Below are 10,928 nucleotides of genomic sequence, written 5' to 3'. Positions count from 1 at the left end.
ACATCTATAAAAAAAAAAAAAAAAAATAAAATGATTGAAAAAAAAAAAAAAAAAAAAAAAAAAAAAAAAAATATATATATATATATATATATATATATATATATATATATATATATATATATATCAGGCACCATAACTATTAATGTTCTTGAACGTAGTTTTAAAGGAAATGACTAAACAGATAATTTAAGAAAAACAAAACAAAAAATAGAAAGATGCATTATTATTACATAACTTTTTTGAAATAATCTAGCATTACAGAATGTTATAATAATAATAATAATAATAATAATAATAATAATAATAATAATAATAATAATAATAATATATCTTTTATTTATTATTAGTAGTATTACTTTTATAAAAAGATGACTTGGAAAGTGAAGCTGTAGTCTTTTTAAGAAGCTCTACTTGTTCACTCCTCCAGCATCCTATGACATAAACAAGCGGACATCGGTCCCCTAAGCGTCTCTGCAGGAATGTTACAACTTGAAACCTTTCTTTGTATTGAACAAACGTCGTACTAAAATACCAGTTGTTATAAAAAAAAAAAAAAATTGAACTACCAGCAGAAAAGAGGGGAGAGTAAAACAGATTGAGTTTTTTTTTTTTCCTGTATTGGTTTGCCCTTTATTGTCCACTGATGCAGGAATGTGAAGGATGCTCTGCGTCCACCTGATACTGCTCTGCGCCCGGGGGAGGGTCTCTCCAGTCTCCGCTCTGCCATAACTCGGCCCAGCTCTGGCAGGCGGACACGCATCCTTTGAGAGATCTACTGGAAACATGATCACTAAGGGAGCCTAAACGCATTCCTCGGCTCCGGTCAGACGACTCGACATCTTCATGTGCCCAGCGCTATTCTCCAAAGACCAGACGAGCGAGGAGAGGAAGAAGAGAGGAGAGGAGACGGAGCGTCGGGTACAACAACAACAAGCGGGAGCCGACATCATCAGCCGCTGCAGCGTGAGCGACGAGGTCATCATAAAGCTACGGTAAGATGCGGACAAACCCAGCTGCTTTCAGTGTGAGGCTTAACCCCTAAACACCGACCATTTTCTGTCTATGAGCTGCGACTCTCCCTTTTTTATTAAACCGCTCGGTTCGCTCAAACTACAAAAGGCTTTAGGAAACGCATGCAGGTCACGGAGGATTGAGCATTTATTCCATCTAAGCCGTCATTCATGTACATTGTCAACATAAGCTGTACAGAATATGGGTTAGTGGAGCAAATCTATGCGCCCAGTGACCACCAGGACACGATATGTATTAAGGTTAAACTGAGTGCATTCATGTAACGACTTGATTTTTTAAAATGTATTTATTCGTTTTGATCATATAGCTTAAAATGGTAATAATAGTAATAATGCCAAAAAAGGAAACAGCGGTGCTACTGAGGACAAAAACAAAAACGAATGAAGGACAACATGGTAAAGGATAGGCCTGTGTGCTCTACTTATAGTGGATGCTGCAGCTAATACCCTGCTTCTAATGGCAGCAAAGAAAAGCAAATGTGTCAATTTGATGCGAGGCATGTAGGCTGCAGAGTTGTGAAACGGTGAATGTGCCTTTAGACATCACTTCTGCTTTTGCTTGATTGTTGCACATAAGTGTTTTGACTCGCCAACCAATTTTCTATATAGAAGACAAAGCTTACCTGACGAACACTGTAAATACCAAAGGCCGATGTACATGTTTCATTTGTCTAACCCAACCCACCTAGCTCCTGCTAAATCACCAATTAACTGATCAATCACAGCTGGATTTTGTTTTGATAGCCCACAGGAATGAAGAAATCATTTAAATAGAACCAGTCTGAAAACATAAGTAGGCTTTTTAAAGTTAGTAGAACCTGTTAAGGGAATCCATGCCATCCATGTGACACAAAAGAAAATGTTATTCCTCAGTCCGCGTCATCCAATGCTCTGTTATCTAGTTCTAATGCTTACATGCTTGTTGTTGTTCTAATGTTAGCATGGATACCCTGACAGCTACGTAGCCTCGTATGCAACAAGAAATGACAACTGTGCATTCTTGCCCTTTTCTATCAGAACCAGCATTAACGTTTGCAGTAGTTGGGCTGTGCTGTCACTCTCCACGTTCATCAGCGAGACCTGGCAGGCCAATGACTCAGATGCCTGTCCACCGTTCCGTCCTCAGAGACCACTTTAGATAGAGATTGATTAGTGGAAACACCTCATGAAAGCTGCAGTTAGTTTCATAAAAGTAATTGAAGCCTTCTTGCCAATTTCTTTTTTGCTTCTTGATTTCCTTCCTAATCCATTACACTCTATGGGTGTCATGATAAATAAACACTCATCTGCTAGTGATCATAATGTTGAACCTTACATAGTCTGTACAAAATGATCCTTGTTTTTGTAATGTCATATCTAATAATAAAGTAAAACGGTCATATTAATACCATTTGTATAAGACTTGAATTGTAGATCTTGTTCACTGCCAAAGCTCGATTCACAATAACCTACATTTTTGCTTCATTCCTAATTAAGTGGCCTACTAAAAGCTGATGTTAATTCTCGAATTACCTCAGAATATTGGGACGTCTGCAGCACATGTTACACCCTTGAGGGAATTCACATGCTATAGTTGGACTCGTCGTGAAAGTGACAAATTTCCCAGGAATTATATTTCGGCATCCGAAGGTGAGAAACATGGTTTGCATTGTGGCAATCGCACACATTGCAGAGGAATTCTGGGAGATTGTCCTTGATGTGGAAAACATATGGGTCATTTGTCTTTGTAAGAAGGCTGCCTTAATTTTAAGTTGGCGTTATGTAAGCAAATTATGAACAATTCAGTGTCAGTTCTTGATGTTCTCAATGTTAAACGTCACCCAAATCTGCTGTTCTGGTCACATACAAGTACATCTAAAGTTCAATATCTTTTGTCACTTGTTTTGGAAAGTTGAATGTATACTTTGTTTACTTTATTGCACATAGAGTGGAATGTTTAAACTTAGTGATGACAAAAAATTCAAACTCGAAAATGTATGTCTCAGAAAATATAAATAATACATAATTCAATAAAAAAAAAAGATATTGTGAATTGGTGTCTGAAAGGTATGTTGAGTTTTCTGCAGCTTAATTCTTGGTTGGGCCTCCTTGTGTATGAATTACAGCTTCAGCCTATGGCACTGCTGAGGTGTAATGCAAGTCCAGATTGCTTTTATAGCAGCCTTCAGGTTATCTGCCTTGTTGTTGTCTGCTGTCTCTAGTCTTCCTCTTGACAGCCCAAAGAATTTTTTATGGGGTTCAACTCAAGCAAGTCTGCTGGCCAGTCGAGCAGAGTAACACCATGGTTACTGAATCAGCTTTTGGTACAGTTGGCAGTGTGGGAAAGATCCATGACCTCCTGGAGAATGAAATAAGCATCTCCATAAAGCTTGTCAGCAGTAGGAAGCATGAGGTGCCCTAAAGTTTTTCTGGTGGTTAGCTGCTCTGTACTTCAGGCATGGCATGAATCGTGACAGTGAAAACCTCAAACTGGACTTCCAGCAGCATGACTTCTGTGCTTTCTCCACTCTTCCCTGGGACCTCAAATTCCAAATGAAATACATTTTTCATCTGAAAAAAAGATTTTGGACCACTGAGCAACAGTCCAGTTGCTTTTGTATTTAGCCCACGTAACATTGTTCTCACATTGTCTCTTAACACATTTGTAGCCCACGTGGAGGGCCTTTGTTACCTAATGTTGGTTAAAAAAAAAAAAAAATAATGTTGGAATCATATTTTTCACTTACATTTCTGCTAAAAAAAAAACCCCTCAGAAAACAAAAATGAGACAATGACAGTGTATGCATTTGTGCAAAAATGCATGATTACATTTAGAAAAGTGAGGTTTTGTGGCAGAATGAATAGATATGCATTTATTTTAAGACACAACAGCCACCCTTATAAATGTGCACACATATGTATCTTGGTTTTGCAAGTATGCTTGTTGTGAAATTTTTATCTTTCTGAGAAGAGCAAGTGTCTGCGTCGTCATTCTGTGGTCAGTCAAGCAAAGGAGGCAATCGCTTAAATGATCAACACCCATAGCAATGACTGGCAACAACACAGAAAAAACAAGCTATTATTTTTACACGTTTCTCAAAAATGTTGTCTGTAACACGACCATCACAGTAGATTTCTTTGTATACTGCCAGGGCTTGATTTTGTATTCATTTTTGCACCTAGCTCCATTGTGGTGAATCCCAGGAAAGAAGCTTACTCCTTTATCCTTGGCTGAGCTGCAGCTGAACAAGTGAGGCTGTAATTGCAATGATTATCATCTCATGTCCCCAGTTTCACCTATTGTGTCCCAGAAGTGTCATTTTCAGAGTCCTCAAACTGGAGGCTGGAGATTACTTTCCTCATCCTCCTGGCTCGTGTGGATAAAACTGAATTTTCTTGGCTATTTCCCACGACAGGATGGCTGCTTATTATGAAGTGCAGGTGTTCGAGGCTCTGGTCCTACCCACACACTGAGTGCTGTGCACTGTTTAGTCGAGGTTTAGATTTTGCGTCGGCGGAAAGTTACACAACGTAAGAAACAATTGTATCTCTGTGTGTTCAGTTAGTTTGACCAGCAGGGAACATCGCAGGTGGACTCAAACTGGCTTGTAAATTTTTTAAATGGCATACATCATAATTCACAGCTCTGTACAAGCAAATGGCACTTTGTTTGCCATTGTAAAAGGGGACCTATTATGCAATTTTTTTATTTTTTTTATTTCTTTGCACATTTTTGCTTTTCCATATAAGTCTTAAGCAGTTAGGTGAAATATCAGATTCTTTTTTTATTTTTGCAAAAAAATGCAGTGAACTTGATTTGTATATCCCGCAGACCTGTTTTAACCCATTCAAGGAAGTATAGTAGGTCTCCTTTAAATAAATTATGTTAATATTTGTGTTTTAAGCTGGCAGAAAAGAATGACATCGTAGCTACCGTAAACAACACCTCATAGACTCACTGCTCTCTCTTTTGGGGGTTTTGGATGACGACACCACTCAAATACAGCTTTGATGACCTCCATGTTTTTTGTTTTTTTTAAAATCATTTTTAGTCAACGCGGAGCAGACAGGAAGTAGCTGTTCCTACAATAAATAATAATAGGACATTATGAACACACCTGCCGTTTTGACTTGTAGAACTAAAGAACTGAATGACTAAAGCCAAGTAAAATACCGTATGAAGAATTATTTATCGTTTCTTTTAAACCTACCACTGGTTAGGTCAGACGTTTTATGACAATCATGAGAGTGTTATAAATTTAAAAAAAAAACTTATCTGAAGGATTTTTTTATGCTTCAGTATACTGTATTTTATGACCAGTTTTAATCAATGCTATCATCCTTATTGAAATATTTTATTAAGTAAAACTTTTCCAAACCCCCTGAGTAACACTCTTGACCTTTTAAATAAGAGCCAGGGGCCAAAAATTGCCTGGAGTTCCACCCAGAGGCCAAATTGTGTTCAGAACCAGAAAACAGCTCCAGCATCTTCTGCCCTTTTAAAAGTATGATTCATATTTGATTGACAGATTTAGTTACAGGATTTATCTTTTTGTTCTGCTTCAAAGATCAGCTGGGCTGCATGACTTTTTCACAGTATGCTTTTAACCGTACGAGTCTTCAATGTTTTATATTTTGTCATGTGCATTCGAAGAAGTTGAAAACCTTACATTCAGATGTCAGTGTTAGTTCTGGGAGTGGTAGATGGCCTGTTGTGAGAATAGTTTGTTCAATAAAATACCAGGTTCATTTTAGTATTCAGTAAATCAGTGTTTGACTTGGCATTTAAAGAAACAGATTTTAGAGATTGAAAACATTTGTTTTGTACATTTTCTGCAACATATGCAGCTGAGGTTTATGCTAACCTGAGCACATGTACTCTGCATTTTCTACAGGTCAGCATAAAATGTTTGCATACTGCCTGACCAGTTGCTAGCTTGGTATGAGTGTGTTGCATCATTCCATGTAACCTTTTTTGACTTTTATGTGACCAATCAGAGCAGGAGGGAACCTAAAACTAGATATATTTATAAATAAACAGAGAAAAGGACTTCTGAACTATTCTAGTATAATTGAATGGGAAAATTAAACCCAAAAACTGAGCACACAATGAATATAAAGTGCAATGTTATTAAAAGTGGTATTTCCATACAAGATAAACAGTTACATGTCCCTGTGTTTAAACAGACCAACAATGTTCATGACGTTTATAAAAAAGGTTAAATACCTCAGTTGTTTTAATACCGATCAAATGAAAGATGATGACGATATACAGAGACAGCGATGTAAGATATGCAGGCTAATAATCAATGACGATGAAAATTTTAGCTTCTATTTGTTCAGTTATAAGTGGCTTTGTTTAAATCTTTTGGTGTATACTGCCCCTTGTGGCCATCTTGTAGTATTCAGAATTGCATGTTGCGTACAACAACCAGAATCCTTCATGGAGGATCCCCCGACGGGGAAGCCCAGTCAGACTTTGGTGGCTGTGGGTGTTTGTACATTTAAAGCTTTTTTAAGAAAGTAAATGTTTACTTTTATGACTGTGGTAGCAGCACAATTTTAGCGCTCATAGATCATCCAACGGTGAGTAGTTTTCGTTACTCACTTAGTCTGAGAAGACACAGGTTGAAGTGTCTGTGTATGAATTGGTCCCATTTTAGTCATTTTAAAGTTTGCATATGTTTATGGTTTTATGTCTTAGCAATATTTTTTTTTCATTTTCCTTGTGTGGTTTACATGTCTTTTTTTATGTCTATTTTTGCAATTCAACTTGAATTGCAAAAATAGGTGTGAATAAAAATATTGATTTGTTGAATTGTTTTCATTGAGGTTATCATCAATTAGATACATAGATGTCTGGATTTTTGTAGCGGCCAAAACCAGTATAATGTCTTCTGCTGTATACTATTCTGTTATTTGACGTTTAAATAAAAGTTAAGTAAAATTAAAAAAATAATAAAAAAAATGTCCTTCCAATGAAAGGTCATGTCAAAAAGATTTTTTTAAATATCATATATAGGTTACGCAAAGGATTATTGTTTTCCAAACTTTATTCTTGCTATATAGGAGTTTCTCAAGTGTTTAAGTTTTAGGTTCATTCTATAAACATATATATAAAAAAATCTGAGTTCTCCCCTCCACACCTCTGATATCATAAGCTTTTTAAAACTGTATTTCATTTAAACGAATTGCTCTTTAACTTGCTATATTTGATCAGAGTCTAAAGCAAGGAAGCCATTAAGACTGAAAATGTATACGGTAACATATGTTTTTCTTTTTGTGTTATCAATCATAATGGTGACCGGCAATAAAACTTAAAGGCCTATTCGCCTAGTTTTTGACAAAAAGAGTAAAAAACAGAAAAGCACATAAAATCGAAATAAGTGGGATCAGTACATGACATTCTGCACATTATTACTAGTGTTTAAAATCAAGTCCTTGGAGAAACGTCTTTACTTTGCAAAGGCCCAGTTAACCTCTGGGATGGTCTCCTCGCCCTGCGCCAAGTCACTTGCCCAAACGAATAAAAACAAAACCCAGATTTTGTTTCTGACAAATGAAAGCGAGCAAACACGCTTAAAGGTTTCACAAGTGTTAATAGGCACAATATTAAACCCCCAGAACAGATTTTTACTGCCTTATTCATAAAGGATCTCTGGAGCAGTATCGAGTTCAACTGGATGCTTTTAGTGGAAGGTTTCCTGCACATATTTCACTGCCAGCAGCTGCTTTTTACAGCATTTGGGGGAAAAAAAAAAAAAAAAAATATCTCCGATTGGGGAAATAAGGTGCTTTTCACACCTTGTTCAGTTACTTTTTCTTTCTCACAGCTCAGGTCAAGGAAGTCATCCAGCCGAGTCTGCTGACTAATTTACCTCTACTTTTTTATTTATTTATTTATTTATTTGGCTCAGCTTTGTTCCAGCAGCTACAATATCCCTTTGTGCGTCATGCTGGTGCAGAGTGAATGGGAAAAGAGGCTAAGCCTGCTTTCTCACCATCTTTATCAAATCAAAATCTTGACTCTTCTTTTCACTAAATGGGAGAAAATGAGTCATTAAATGCTTTTGTTTTACAGCGGTGCCTTGGAAAAATATTCACACCATTAGAGATGTTCCTGTCCTGTTCCAGCTACAAACCCCAGCAAGCTTCACCAGATCAACATAAAATAATGCATAATTGGGAAATGAAAGACAGTGTATGTTTGTTTTTAATGTTTTTATGAATAGTCCCCCGTTTTGAGTTTGATTTATTTAATTTTTTTTAATGAAACTGCTTCATGTAGGCCTCAGATGGAAGTAGAGAAGGTTAGTGAACAAACAGAACTGAGATTAAAGGGCAGGATGAGCTTTTAACCTAGTTGGTCAGATATGTCAAAGAAATTCAAACCAGCTTACAAACTAACCTGTAACCATCCGAATAAACCCATAGGTATGCAAAACGATGCATAGACTAGAAAACAAACAAACAAAAAAAAAACAAAACAAATTGAGCTTTTTCATGTGTTGTGCCATGATAGAGGGATTATTTGACTTTGTTTATAGGTGGTTTTGTTTTTTTCGTGTTACAAGTTTGTGGATAAAATCAAAACTGTGTAATTTGTAAACAGATTATCTAAACAATGGCATTGAAATTGTTTTGGGCTTTATGGTTATTAATGTAATAAAGAGGTTGGTTTTAGTTTTCTCAGTGGAGGTGAAGAACATAGAATCCAGATGGCCTCACATCCACACCCACTCAGCCAGCCGACTGATGCTTGGTTCAGTCTGGCAGCGATTCCAACATTTTTTTTATTTTTTTTTTGCATTTAGTTGCATGCATTCAGCTTTATTTATATATATATATATATATATATATATATATATATATATATATATATATATATTAGATAGCTTAAAAAAACTGAGCTACAAAAATGTGCCAGATAGTTTTCCAAACTGTTTCTGTTTCATTTACACATTTCTTCTTCTTCTTCTTCTTTTTTTTTTTTTTTCCCCAAGGTCCTCTGTTGATCCGAAGCCCCGAGAATTCTGAAAAACATTCCGGGACTGCCGTTATCCCGACTCGTCTCTTCATTCATACTTTTGGTAACTTCCAGGATGTGATGAAGATTTAGGGAAGAAAATCTCCCCAGTAAATCACAAAGACAAGCAGCTCGAATCACATGATTGCTATGGAGTGACGGGTCACAGCAGCTCTGAGTGGAACTGTAAGTGCCGTGTTTGTTCATCCTAATATTTACATGTCGATTTTTCCAGAAGTAAACAGAATTTTATTGAAATGCAATAAGGAGATATGCTAATCGTATAAAGGTAGTAATTCTCCCAAACACTGGAGCATTATTCTACTAGTCACTTTGCAAGCACATAATGTATTTTTTTTTCACATATAAACTCAAAGTCTGGATTGGATGAGATCTTTTCTCTCCTTTTCCTTCTAGCTTCTTCTTTGTTCACAGCGCTCACTCTGCCGCTGACATGTGAAGTGCAGCATCTCCATTGTGCTCTCTTTCACTTTTGTCCTTGGCACTTGACAGCAAAAATGCTGGATGTGTCTTGCATCTTTTTTTTTTTCCCCACACCTGATGCTTTTGCTCCTCAGATCCTGGAAAAAAACAGCAACATTTTTTTTTCTCTCTCCTTTGGTGTTCCAAACATGCCATATATTCAGAGAATACGAGTCTTTGAAGCCATATTGATCTGGGAGAAAACTGAAGCATGTCTAGATGTGTGGATATGTATTTGATATATGTTGTTATTGTTTGTCAGAGAGTGTTGATGATCCTGTTCTTACAGCATTTTTTTATATGTCACTAGGATCTAGAAACCTGTAGTGGCATCCTTATTCAGCATTGAGCTTGTAGAGCATCTGTACATGACCTCTAAATGCAGATCTTCTGACTCCCATCGGTTCCTCACTGGATGCCTTTGAAGACATTTAGTATTTTCTCAGCATCCCCACTTACATTTGAGAATAATTTGAGGAAAAAGGAATGTCACACTGCCACATTTATATATTGCACAGTAAAAAAAATCGGACTTTCCTACTACAATGGAGGGATTTGTGTAAAGTTTCAGTGTTTGTTTCGAGTCAGCGTTCTGTTGCATGTGACCCGTTTTCTTGTAGTCACTATGAAGCTTTATAGCGCAAATCACATGTCACACAGCCAGTCAGTAAAATATAATTATAATGCAAGAAATGTTGATTTATAATATCTGATTTATAACGTGCGGCTGCTCACTGATGCTTAACTTCTATTTAATAATGATTGTTCTTTACTCATGTTTTTATTGCATAACTGATCGTTTCGTATCCACGATGATTCCTGGCTACAATGTCAAAACAACTATGTTTTTAAAGAGCCTACAGAATTCCTGTCAGTGGGAATAAACATATGATCATAGGTTACCTTTATCTTAAATTTATGTGACCAGGGCTCATGTCATGACCAGGTAAAAAACAAAAAACAAAAAAAAAACACGTTTGTTATCGGTGCTTCCATGGTGTCAGTTCATGTCTATCCTGTTGCAAATGTTGAGTTAATAAACGGGTGGAAGCAAAACCAGCAGGCCAGTCACTGGGAATGTTTGGATCTGACAGGCTTCCAGTATAAATCATTGAGTTTCCTACAGCAACATCTCCTCCTCTGGATGCTGCACATTTTAGATCCTGTCACAAACTTATCTTTAACTCGTGACACCTTTCAGTGCAAACTGCATCCACATTAAATAAGCCATGACCCGAGAGGCTGACCCAAAAGTTATGCACTGTCAGTACTGGCATTACATCATAGCTGAATGACAGTACAGCTTTAATGCAAGATTCAACAAATTCAGCTTAGTTGTGATTGGATGGATGGATGGATGGATGGATGGATGGATGGATGGATGGATGGATGGATGGATGGATGGATGG

General features: G+C 36.8%; 1 protein-coding gene across 2 annotated transcripts in view; it reads left to right on the top strand.

Moving 5' to 3' along the window:
- The first annotated feature begins 465 nt into the window (after window positions 1-465).
- LOC106949734 (receptor-type tyrosine-protein phosphatase epsilon-like) overlaps window positions 466-10,928 on the top strand; it is a 27,230-nt gene continuing 16,767 nt past the window's right edge. Inside the window, exons 1-2 of one of the 2 annotated variants that reach the window (XM_015036199.1) lie at window positions 466-992; window positions 9,014-9,222. The gene's annotated coding sequence lies outside the window, so the exon portion shown is untranslated. Of the gene's footprint in view, window positions 993-9,009; window positions 9,223-10,928 lie in introns of those variants that run through there. The other variant, XM_015036200.1, reaches the window with a different exon arrangement.

The sequence above is a fragment of the Poecilia latipinna genome, unplaced genomic scaffold (assembly GCF_001443285.1).
Source record: "Poecilia latipinna isolate Pla-1442-1.1 unplaced genomic scaffold, P_latipinna-1.0 Scaffold360, whole genome shotgun sequence".
Classification (NCBI taxonomy): Eukaryota; Metazoa; Chordata; class Actinopteri; order Cyprinodontiformes; family Poeciliidae; genus Poecilia; species Poecilia latipinna.
This window is presented reverse-complemented; position numbering and strand designations above follow the sequence as displayed.